General features: G+C 39.5%; 1 long non-coding RNA gene across 1 annotated transcript; it reads left to right on the plus strand.

Annotated features, from left to right (window-relative positions):
* Positions 1-4,120: 4,120 nt before the first annotated feature.
* LOC121592459 lies at positions 4,121-10,085 on the plus strand. Its single transcript, XR_006004668.1, has 2 exons — positions 4,121-5,941; positions 8,539-10,085. It is a non-coding gene; the product is annotated as an uncharacterized LOC121592459 (long non-coding RNA).
* Positions 10,086-12,267: the final 2,182 nt, after the last annotated feature.

The raw sequence follows: 12,267 nt of genomic DNA on the forward strand, positions 1-12,267 counted from the left end.
AATATAAATATAAATATAAATATAATATAAATATAAATATAAATATAAATATAAATATAAATATAAATATAAATATAAATATAAATATAAATATAAATATAAATATAAATATAAATATAAATATAAATATAAAATAAATATAAATATAAATATAAATATAAATATAAATATAAATATAAATATAAATATAAATATAAATATAAAGTCTGTCTGTAAGCTGTCCACAATTTGTTTGATCTATGATGTATATACAGTAGTTGACCGCTAACTGAGAGGTGAACAAGCTCTAGTTAACGAAAGACTTTCGCTAACTGGAGTAAGGTTTCTATGAATTGATTGCTTCCATTGGTGTTAACTTGAATAAATATACCAAACTTTTTTTTTTCATTTATGTTGATATAAAGTATAGTAATTCGTGTGATGGCGTAAATTAATAGCAAATGTAGGCCATACATTTGTGTGAAAAATGTACATTTGCGATAAATTTCTCTTCTTGAGATTCCGGATGTTTTCATGTTTTTTCATGTTTAAGTGTTCGTTTTGAGTATCACTCCAGTTATCAAACTTCCATGCAAAAAGCACTCCAGTTAAAAAATATGTTCCCATAAAAAGGGAAAAAAGGCTAGATAATTAAATATCGACACCTTTCACATACATAAAAATTCACGTAGTACATCCACGAAATTGTTTTATTTTGAAAAGACTTCAATTTGGACGTAGTTCTGTTGTTTTGGGCGATGTAACATTCAATAAAATGATGTAAATGAATGAATAAGAATCGTTTTCAATATTTTAATCCATTTTATATTTTTAGGATACAATAATACGTGCAGTACGAGCATCTCGTACCCAGCAGGTGACCAATGTACAGCAAAATACACGACCTTACAAATGGACTTTCGCTTCCGCCTTCCTTTACTCGTTAACATTAATAACCACAATAGGTACGTATATTTGTATGTATTTTGTTGCACATTATTTATTTATTTATTTATTTAACCGACGGACCATCGTGTCTAATCGGCAACCTTATAATTACATTCAGGAGCATATAAATAAACCTCTAGTTATAAGCAAACATTAAATGTGAAGTAGACACAATTTCTCCTTAAACGTGGAAGTAGACATACTACAATCGAACAAATCTAACACTTCAATGAACTCGAGGGACATACTTACAATAGGGTGTCCCTGGCTATGGTTGTTACGGGTACGCGGTACACGGAGATGGAAATTGGATCTAAGAATCCGACAGGGAGCGAACAAATTGATGCTGGCTAGTAATGCCGGGGAATCGATCTCTCCGTTAAGGAGCCGGAATATACAAAGGCATTGGGCGTTTTTGCATCGAGAGCAGAGTGGTTCAAGTCCGAGAAGCAGACACCGCTGATGGTAGGAGAGCCGAGCATGGTGGGATTGCCATGGAAGTAGTCGAACTGCATACCTGGTGATTCTCTGTTGAATGGCTTCGAGGCGATTGATGTCGCCAACGCCAAGCGGGCACCAGATCGGGCAGCAGTACTCCAGGCACGACCTTACGATGGCACAGAAGATCGACTTGACGCACATGGGATCGGTAAACTCACTACAGGTCCGCGTAATTAGACCGAGTAGCTGATTTCCCTTCGCAACAACGCTGTCAATGTGAGGGCGAAATGACATCTTCTGCTCGAGTAGCACCCCCAGATCACGGATACATGTCGTGCGGACCAAAGCCGTGTTGAGCATAGTGTATGTAAACGAGATAGGGTAACGGGCTCTGCTGAATGATATACACTGACATTTATCAGCACACACTTGGAGGGCGTTTCTGCTGTGCCAGCTGTCGAGATTTTCAAGGATCATTTGAAGGCGTACACAGTCACTGTCGTTTCTAATTGGAGCGAATATTTTTACGTCGTCGGCGTACATTAGGTGTTGGCCTGGCGGTAAAACAAAAGATAGATCATTTATATAGATGAGGAAGAGTAGCGGTCCCAAGTTACTCCCTTGAGGCACTCCGGAGGAGCTGGTGAAGGAGTGAGAGCGATGAGATCCTATGCTTATATAGTACGAACGACCAGTTAAGTATCAACGCAGCCAGGTGATGTGCCAGTCCAGGAAACCGAGTTTTTTTAGCTTCGAGAGTAGAATATCATGAGAGATACTATCGAACGCAGCTCTGAAGTCGATATATACTGCATCAACTTGAGTACCACGATCCATGTGGTCGAAGCTGAAACCAACAAATTCAGCAAGATTTGTGGTGGAAGATCTCCTTGGGAGAAATCCATGCTGACTAGGGCTCATATAGTTTTGAGCTGCTGTGAGTAGCGGATTGTATAGAATGAGCTCAAACACCTTTGCACAAGCGCATAGTGAAACAATGCCACGATAATTGCAAGCATGAAGTCGACTGCCCTTCTTATGGATAGGAACCATTCGCACGTGTTTCTAGGACGCAGGATACGTGCCACGCATAAGGGAATCATAAAATATTTTGGCAAGAATGGGTGCGAGTGATTGACGGCAGTGCTTTAAAATGTTTGCGGGAATATTGTCAGGTCCAGATGATTGCCACGGAATTGCATAAAGGTGCAAAATTCATGACAGAATAACATGGAGAGCAATCGGTGGCTTCTGATGTATTAGTCAGCTCCCATCTGATATCAGGTTTATTGAAATCTCCGAAAACGTATAATAAATCGCTCTCTTAAATGCAGCTTGAAATTTTACGTACACTATCATGTAAAGCGTCATCACTGCGGGGTCATTCGCATGACTAGGCGGAATGTAAACAACGCCGATGTAAACAGAGACACCTGGCAGCAATGTTTTGATCCAAAGTTGTTTCAGTATGGTATTGGGCGATGCGATTTCACATGTCGGTATTGAAGAGGAACATGCAATTAAAACACCCCCACCGCGTGAGAGGGCACTGTTGGAAAGATTCCTATCGCACCTGTAGATATGATAATGATCGTCAGTGAGGAGCGAAGAAGGTATGGACTGAGTAAGCCAAGTCTCATTGAGGATGATAAAATCATATTCAAATACTGATAGCGCCAGGCGAAGATTTGTAGTTTTCGTTCGTAGACCACGTACATTTTGGTAGTAGATAGAGAGACTAGGATGAGCTGAGCGAGGTGCATCGCCGGATGCAGTGCTAGATTGCTATTCGTCCGACGAGCCAGCGCCAGCAAATTCATCGGTCCGTTTAGCGTTTCCGCGCTTCGGTCGTTTTTTAGGAGCGCCTAAGCATTCGGGAGGTGACCTGGTAGGTGTGGTGGTAACAAGCATTCGCTCATTAAGGTCAAGATGTGGTTCGTTTGTAAACAAAGCTTTATCTGTAGTGGTCATGGCAGGTGAGGAAATCGTGCGAGCGTATCTGTTGTAGTGGTTGGTATCGGGGCACTCCCTCCAGAATGTGAGAGAGGATTATGATGAGTGTCGGTAGCGAGAGTAACGTTTTGATCGACCATCGAATTTTTATCAGTTGTTGCACAGGTATTAGTGTTATAATTATTGGTCCGATAGTCACGGAACTCTCGGTAAGTAAGAGCAGAGGGCCATGTCTCAGGTGAGAGAGCCTTGTTGCGTAGAGTGGCTGGTATGCCCACCTTAAATGAGATAAATGAGAGTGTACTAGTGTCGGCACCAAGCTTCGTCAGACGGTGTACAAATACATCCCGCTGATCGAGTGCTAGACGTACTTGCACCATGAGAGAAATCTGCTGAGTGGTAACCGATGGGGAAAAACGCGTAAAGAATAGCCACATTCGCTTATCAGTGTATGGGATGGTGTCTAGTGTGTCAGAATCGAGCGGCGATCCCGATCCTCTGAGTAGTGGTGTTTGCGGGTTGTAAACTGGTGGCATATTGGTGAAGGATAACGGTTCGTTCGCACTAACACTAAGAGAAGCGGCTAATGATGGATACTGTTGTAGTGTGGGTGTAATTGTACCAGGGATATTTTTGACCACTGAATTAAATAATTTAGGGTGAGACGACGCTGGATTGTGATGAATGGGCCGTTGAGACGGTAAATCGGTGGCGGCATGCGTCGATCGCAAGCAGGAACGGATCTCCGCCTTTAAAACTTCCAGAAGCTCAAACTTAATAGCTGTGGTATGCTGTGACAGTTCGCTACGGAGGCCCGCTTTAAGGTCGGCTATGTATGACGATAGGTCGACAGAAGTGTGGGTGTAGGGGGTGGAAGACATTGTTAATGATGAAGAGGAAGTTTTGAAGATGATGAATACACGATGTTGTTGCTTTGAACTCTGGAACTTGACTTGTTGTTGTTTGTTGTTTGAATAGTTTATAGAGGCTTTGGCTCCAACGGAGTTCTTTCGCCTCTTTGTGAAAAGGGTTAGCTATTAGACTATTACAATTGATGGTAAAGGTTTGAAAGTTTTAAAAATTTTGAAAGGTTTTCCTGTTTCGGTGGGTTGGTTGATACTATTGAGTCTATGTTGAAGTCAAGATTGCAAGTATTATGAAGTTGTGTGTATCCGTGGCATTCTGTTAAAAGGTGGAAGATTGTTATAGTGGTCCCGCAGAATTGGCAGAGAGGAGGGCTGGATTGTTCGATGATATAGCTGTGGGTCAGTCTTGTATGGCCTATTCTTACTCGAGTAAGAATCTTCTGGTCTCGATGTTTTTCTGCTGATGGCCATGGTGAAGTTGTTATTTTCACAAGACGAAGGAAGTTGTTCTTGGTTTTAAACCATTCCTTTTCCCATGCTTCTCTTATTTTTCCATTAATGAACATTATTGCATCTCTCTTTGGCAGTGAAGTATTGTAGGTAGATGTTTTCCTTCTGCCTTTGTTGGCGAGGCGGTCGGCGATCTCGTTGCCTTTGATTCCAGTGAGACCAGGTATCCAGCAGATGGTAACTTGCTGGTTTTGATTTATATGCGGACTAGTGATCTGGTAGAGCTTTTGGATGTTTGGGTCTCTACAAGACCCATGCTCTAGTGCTACGAGTACACTCGCACTGTCGGTGAAGATGACATTCTCCAGATCAGAGCGCAGGGCATCCTCTACTGCTTCAATAAGTGCAATTGTTTCGGCGGTAAATATGGAAGTGTGATCCGGTAGTTTTGATGCTGTTTTATCAATTGGTGAATAAATTCCGAATCCTGCCGCTGCTCCATCGACGGATCCATCTGTGTAAATGTAGTTATGTTTGAGGTATTTATTGTTTATATGTGCTTTAAAATGTTTTTGGGCTATTGTGCTATTGCAGCCTGCTTTTAGTATGTGCTTGAAGTGCCAGTCTATTGTGGGGGGTTCATGGTACCACGGCCGAGTGCCGTGTGATAGTGTGCAACACACTATCCGTTAGGATTCGGATACGATCATTTCCGAGTACACTCTTCGTTAGGATTCGGATACGATCATGATACGATCGGATACGAGTAATGATATGAGTTACCGTGAGTGGCATATATAAGCCAATTGCCGAGATAATAAACGCCCTCTTTTGCTCTCGAAACTACGACACCAAAGCGTTGCGTAATACTCTCCTGGTACACACATTTTGTAACATGCCGATCCTGCCAGGAGACAAGAAGCCAACAAGACAAGTCGAATTAGCAACGCACGGCAAAAAGTAAAGTTCGAGTCGATATTTTCTGAAAAGTTTTCGCGCTGTCGTAGAACGTTACGTTACATTAAATGCTGATTGATTTTCAACGAGCATTAATGCTGCTGGACGGACGGAGCAAATCCATCCGCTAAGTGCTGATCGATTATCGACGAGGATCGACGCTGTTGGACGAACGCAGTTTGGCGAAGAAGACGAAGAAACCGGGAGATGTAAAAGGAAGCGGTACAACGGTTGCGGAACAACTTTAACACGATATACAGCAGACGCATTTGGAGCACGTATAAGAGAGAACGAGACACGATACGCTACCGGTTGCAGATCACACATTATCCGTCTACACATCCGTTGTAAGTATGCGTGTCACGTGGTATGCGTAAAAAGCGAACAAAAAAAACGAACAAAAGAACGATAAGGCTGTGGTATAAGTGAAAAAAAAATTAGTGAAAGCACGTAGTATATGTAAACGAACAATTGAGACGGTGGTGTCAAAAAAATAAATAAATAATATAATTAGAGCAGTGGTAAAAAAAAAGAAAAAAAAAGGCTGTGGTGTCAGTGAAGTGATTAGGTTGTGGTTGTGCTCGTTATAATGGCTGTAAGGTAGTTATTGCGAAAAAAAAGAAATCTTATTCAATGTGTTCCTTGCCGTTACCAACAAGGCCCTACTAGAAAAAAAGGAAAAAAAGCTGTATAAAAAAAAAATTAGACTCACTTTTCTGCATTACATAATGGCATGAACCTATACATATGCATATGTTTTTCAATATAAAAGTGACTGTTTTACTTAAATTTGCAAAAAAAAAATAATGATAATCAGTTCAAAATATTAATAATATATTAATTATTAATTCCTACCTTTCCACGTATATCTTTTCCACATAACCTTTAATTTATGTACAGTGTGCGTTATACAAGTGCCTTGCATGTACCTCGCATGTCCACCAAACCACGTGGTAGACCAAAGGGTAAAACTGTAAAGAAGATGGCGAACACTTTGGACTTGAATTTAGCACTCAAGCTAGTTAAACCATTTGCAGGTAATCCTACAGAATTGTCTAGCTACAAAGAAAGTGTCGAACTTTTGAGGGATTATTCGAAAGATGTTAGCGAAACGCACATCTTAAGGTTAATGAAAGTTACACTAACTGGTGCTGCACATGGTGCTATTGACGGTGCCACGACTATCGATGAAGCATTTGTTTTTTTGAAAGCTAGATTCGGTATAAAAATTTCACCTAACGCAGTCGAGAATGAAATTAAATCCACTAGGCAGGCAGGAAAATCAATCACTGATTTCGGGGCTGAAATTGAGGCTCTTTCGACCAAGCTAGCAGCAGCTCATGTATCAATGGGAACTTTTCCTACTGAAGCATCAGCAGCAAATGTAGTGCAACCTATAGCAGTGAGAGCTTTTGTTAACGGTCTAACCAATGCGACAACCCGTTTTTTTTTTAAAGCCAGGAACCCCACGTCGATGACGAAGGCAATTTCAGATGCGCTCGAATGTGACGATTCAACACCAGAATCCACTACTGACTGTGCATTTTTAAATTCCTATTATCCACACCGGGTTGAGAATCAAAATATGCGCTATGCATATCCCCCTAGGTATTCTCAATACAACCGAAGCCAATATTACAATAGGGGCTACTACCGACAGGGTTACCAATCGAATAGAGGGTTTTATCCACAAAACAACAGGGCACATGGTCGAAATCGTCCTCCTCCACACCGAGGAAATTTTACTAGAGGTAATCCAAATGTGAGATCGTGGAAAAGAAATAATGCCAATTTAGCAGTGTTAGCACAGGCACCAGATAAAAATGAGGCAAACGAAACAGAAGTAAACGAATCCACTTCTCAATTAACTGATCTTTTTCGTTAGTTACCGTTTAAACAGTAACATATTGGCAAATTTCTTTCTTTTTAATAATCCGATTAAATTAATAATTGATAGCGGAGCATCTTGTTGTATTTTAAGCTCAAAAAATGTCCCTGAATATATAAACATAAATATTAGCCTTCAATTATCAGTACGAGGCATAAGTGGTTATACGAAAACAATAGGATTTATTGATACTTTTATTACTTATCAATCTATTCAATATCCGATAAGATTTCACGTTTTAGAAAATTTACCATCGAATGTTGAAGGATTAATTGGCACTGATTTTCTTAAGCAAGTAGGAGCAACTTTAAATTTTCAAAATCAAACTCTTACCTTATTCTCTAAATTTAGAAAAATCTAATAATCAAATATTGATACCAGCCAGGACAGAAATTGTCACCTATGTTGAAACCAGCGAACAAGAGGCTTGTGTCGTATGGAATGAGGAATTATTACCCAACGTGTTTATTTCCAACACTATTTCAACCCCGTTAAATGGTAAAATACCAGTGAAAATATTGAATGTGAGAAACAAAGCAGTAATAATTGAACATCTTAGACCCACAATACGACCCTCCAAAGAGTATTTCATATTGATTGTGGAAACGAATAAGCATGATGCTGAACATGCAAAACAAACTCTTAAGGAACTTAAGTTAGATCATCTTTCTGAAAGGGAGAAAAATATGATAGAAGCTATTTGCCTTAAATATAATGATATATTTTGCATAGAAAACGATCAATTGAGTACAACCAAATTACTACAAGCATCTTTGAATGTTAAAAATAACGAACCTCCATCTTATTGCAAACAGTATAAATTACCTTACTATCAGAAGGAAGAAATAGCGAAGCAAATCCAAAGCATGTTAGACAACAAAGTAATAGAAGAAGCTCAATCCGAATGGAATAGTCCGATACTTCTTGTACCCAAGAAGTCGTCAACCGATAAGAAAAAGTGGCGATTAGTAGTTGACTATCGGAATGTTAACAAGGTACTGAAGGACGATAAATTCCCGCTACCTAATATCGAAGAAGTTATAAATTCTCTTTCAGGCGCGAAGTACTTCTCACACTTGGATTTATCGCAAGGATATTACCAGTGCGAGCTTAGGAAAGAAGATCGAAACATCACTGCTTTCACTACTTCGCAAGGACAATTCCAAATGACCAGGTTACCTATGGGATTGAAAGTGAGCCCATCAATTTTTTCACGTCTCATGACTGTAGCTATGTCTGGATGAAATTGTGAAAAATGTTTAATATATTTGGATGATATTATTGTTTTCGGCGATTCCATCGAACAACATAATAAAAACCTCATGGCAATTTTTAACCGATTACGGAAAGTATCTCTCAGACTTAATCCCAGCAAATGTAATTTTCTCCAAAAAGAACTTGTCTATTTGGGGCACTTAATTTCTGCTGAAGGTATAAAACCTGATCCCAGCAAGGTAGCGTGCATTAAAGAATGGCCGATTCCAACTACCGCAGATGAAGTCAAAAGATTCATAGCATTCGCTAACTATTATAGGAAACACATACCAAATTTCGCAAAGCTTTGCATTCCATTGAACATATTAACCAGAAAAAATGTACCCTTTGAATGGACAACTGAGTGTCAGAAAACATTTGATATATTAAAAGAAAAATTTATTAATCCTCCAGTGTTAGAATTTCCAGATTTCAGTAATAATAATACATTCGTACTTCATACAGATGCATCAGGGAAAGCTATAGGAGCAGTCTTGAGCAATAAAAATAGAAAACCCATAGCTTTCGCCAGTAGAGCTTTAAATAAAGCAGAGCAAAATTACGGCACAATAGAAAAGGAGCTACTTGCCATAGTATGGGCAATCAAACATTTCCGGCAATATTTGTACGGAAAACAGTTTGATATTTATACAGACCATCGACCACTGGTTTATCTCTTCTCGATGAATGACCCATCTAGTAGACTTACTAAGTTCAGGTTAGCTCTTGAAGAATATTCATTCACAGTTCATTATGAGAAAGGTTGTGAAAACGGAGCAGCGGACGCGTTGTCACGAATTCACATTTCTGATCTAAAGGACCTAAACCAGCAAGTCTTTGCTGTTACAAGAGCACAATCAAGAAAGGCAAGAAGTGCAAATCCAGATATGGATAAAGAGCAAAAAACAAATAGTGTCGGAACAATGGGAACTGATCAGCCCAGCGTACCAACTGTATTTGTGGAATTGCAAATTTGCGATTATATTAAAGAAACTGAGATAGGAAAAGAGACTATTAAAATTCCATCGATCATTAACTTAGTTCACCTACGGGGAACTTTGACACAGATCAAGGAACATTTAAAAAACAAAAAAGGGAAGGTGTGTCTGGTACTAAAAAATGAAAATAAAAAGGAAGATACATTCATGAAGAAACTAAAACAATTAAAGATAAAAGGATTACCGAGGATAATAGTCATCAACAAAAACATTAAAGTGTTAAAAGATGAAGAAAAACATAAAAAGCTTTTAATAATGAATGAACATCATATTTTACCTACAGCAGGTCATGCAGGAATTCATCGCACTTTAAATACCATAAGACAAAAATATACATGGAAAGGTATAGAAGCAGATGTAAGGAAAATGGTCACAAACTGTAAAGAATGCCAAATGTATAAAAAGCGAAATGAACCTAAAATACCAATTCGAATCACAACAACAGCTAGCGAACCATTTCAAAAAATTTATCTGGATCTGGTGGGACCCTTGGTGAAATCAAAGGGATACGAATATATATTAACAACACAATGCGACCTTACAAAGTTTGTAACGGCCACACCCATTGCTGATAAACGAGCTGACACTGTAGCTAGAGCGTTGATGGAAAATGTAATTTTAAAATATGGAGTACCACAATCCATATGCACAGATAGAGGAACAGAATTTATGGCAAAAATATTTGAGGAGTTATGTATCGAACTTAATATTCAAAAGCTCAACTCGACAGCATATCACCACGAAACAATAGGAGCTTTAGAGAACTCGCATAAAATGCTAGGAAATTTCCTGCGAATCTATTGTAACGGCGATCCGTTAGCATGGAAAGACTGGGTGCAATTTTATGAATTTGCGTACAATAACACGGTGCATTCAGCGACAGGATACACTCCGTTTTATTTAGTTTATGGTAGGCAATCTAATGTTCCATCAAATCAAAAATGTGACAATAATAGAATAAGCTATAATTTAGAAAATTATGTTGAATTACTCAAAGCAAAACTAACCATCGCGCATAAAGAAGTAAGAGATAGATTATTAAATCGGAAATCGGAAACAAAAATTAAATATGATGTGAATTGTAAACGGAAGGAATTTCATGAAGGAAACAAGGTATTAATACGGAGCGAAACGGCCAAGAAACTCGAGCCTAAGTATCTAGGGCCATACGACGTAATCAGTGATAGAAATGAAAATGTAGAACTAAACATAAACGGAAAATCAGATATTGTACATAAAAATAGAGTTAAAAGGTTTCATGAAATGTAAAAAAAAAAAAAAAAAAGGGATAGGGCGTGTGATAGTGTGCAACACACTATCCGTTAGGATTCGGATACGATCATTTCCGAGTACACTCTTCGTTAGGATTCGGATACGATCATGATACGATCGGATACGAGTAATGATATGAGTTACCGTGAGTGGCATATATAACCCAACGGTCACCAGCACTCAGAGATCCGCTGAGATTGAAGCTGACTTTGAAGCTGAGTTGGCGAAACGTCTCAGCCTCCGAATTAACCCGAAGCCGAAGCGAACCCGAACGGAGTTCGGTACGAACCTTCGTTTAATTAGCCCCCTCCCCCTGTTTTTGCCAGGATTTCTTTCTAAAACGATCCAGTGCACACCATTATACTAAGTTAATTCGATTTATTGAATATCGAACCAACATAGAATACAAAGAAAACACAACACTTGCTCAATAATCACTGCACTTAATCCTAAATTAACGCACATAATTTAAAAAAAACACTTTTTACAGTCGCACTGAGCAAAAAATAACAAATTCAGTACAGCACTTTCTGCTCCTCATCGCTGTTGCTCCTGGTTTTTCTCGCTGCACTGTACGGGCCATCTGCTCCAACACTCCGACACAGCCACAGGTTTTGTTGTCTCCGTTCGCCGTGAAACACACATGAAATGGAAGAAAAATGTTATTAATTAGAAGGGGGGATATTGGTTGATCATTTTAATCACTTTTACTTACCTCAAATAAAACAAATCTCCATTTTTCACGGGGTTTATCCGCCGACTACCAAGTGCAAAAACACTACACAAGCACCAACCTCACTGGACTGAACGTAAAGCCTACTGCGTTAATGTGTGTATGCGCTTCTGCCAAGCCAGCCGCGCCGTACTGCGTGTGTAGCCAAGTGCGTGTGTGTGTATATTTGCACCACTGGACACAGAACACAAATCTCACCGCACAGCAGAGCGTATGTCGCCAAGTGTGTGCATGTGTGTATTTGCACCACCGAATTCTGAACGTCCACCGCACCGCACCAAACAGCGTGTATCGCCAAGTGCGTGGTTGTGTGTAGTATCACCGTGGACTGCAGAAAACTACCTGCACTAGAACAGAGCGCTGGTGTGGCCAAATGTGTGCATGTGTGTACTTGCTCCACTGAAAGCCGGTATCGCACCAGATTTCGGGTGTCGCCTTGTGCGCGCATGTGTGTTATTCTCACAGCACACTCGTTCATATTTTTTTTCGTTTTTTCGCTTGAGCCACTCGATTTCGTTCTTCGCTGAT

This window comes from Anopheles merus, chromosome 2L (assembly GCF_017562075.2).
Source record: "Anopheles merus strain MAF chromosome 2L, AmerM5.1, whole genome shotgun sequence".
NCBI lineage: Eukaryota > Metazoa > Arthropoda > Insecta > Diptera > Culicidae > Anopheles > Anopheles merus.